The sequence below is a fragment of the Schistocerca americana genome, chromosome 4, assembly GCF_021461395.2.
Source record: "Schistocerca americana isolate TAMUIC-IGC-003095 chromosome 4, iqSchAmer2.1, whole genome shotgun sequence".
NCBI classification, from domain to species: Eukaryota; Metazoa; Arthropoda; class Insecta; order Orthoptera; family Acrididae; genus Schistocerca; species Schistocerca americana.
Window position 1 is genome coordinate 812,038,109 of NC_060122.1, and position 865 is coordinate 812,038,973.

Consider the following 865-nt stretch of genomic DNA (forward strand, 5'->3'; position numbering starts at 1 on the left):
GGACGGCGCAATGCCGCTGTTAGCGCTGGCCGGCGCCCGTGCCTGTCTGGTACACGGAACACCGGAACAACGCTCCCTGGACAGCCGCCAGCCCAGCAAGGCTGCAGCAGCTGGAGGAGGGACGAGCCGTCCGCCACACAGCCGGCTCTGGATCCAGCTGGAGTGAATGCAGGCGATCATTCTGCAGTGACCACTAGAGGCACGGACGGTTAACACTAAAAGCTTTTGCTGACGCGAGGCACAGACCAAGATACTTTCATTATACAGTCAGGTTTGTTCTTACTAAGCTCTCCAGACAAATAAATTCTAAAATTCAGGCTATCACTAGGTACATTCTACATTCTGCAGATGTGAACACAAGCTATAAAACATATCGCACTGAGCGGTATAACGTATTCAAACTTCAGTATGAGTGGAGGTATTCGCAAAAACGTTTTTTTTTTTTTTTTTTTTTTTTTTTTGGGCCTCCTGCTCCCCTCCCCCTGAACATAGGCTACTCTGTACCATACATGTGAGTAGTATCTCTCTGCCTTATCCACCTACTTTGTAGTGCAGCTTAGACGATAAGAGGAAAAAAAAGGTTTTGAGACCCCTAACAAGTAGGCTAGCCAGCAAATCAAGTGTGCTGGAGTAGCAACAGCTTGCTTTATCGACCTGTTTTGCAGGGGCCACTTGTGTCGATAGGCCTCGCTGGGGGAATTCAGGGATGGACAGAGAAGAAGGCGGAAGAGGATGGTCATGGACGGGGGGGGGGGCATGAGATGGGCTAAGAGGGGGGAGGAGGAGATGGAAAGAGAAGGGAGCCAGAGAGAAGAGGAGGATGAGACGGTTAGGAAGGAGATGCTCAGAGAGTGGGGTGGGAAGG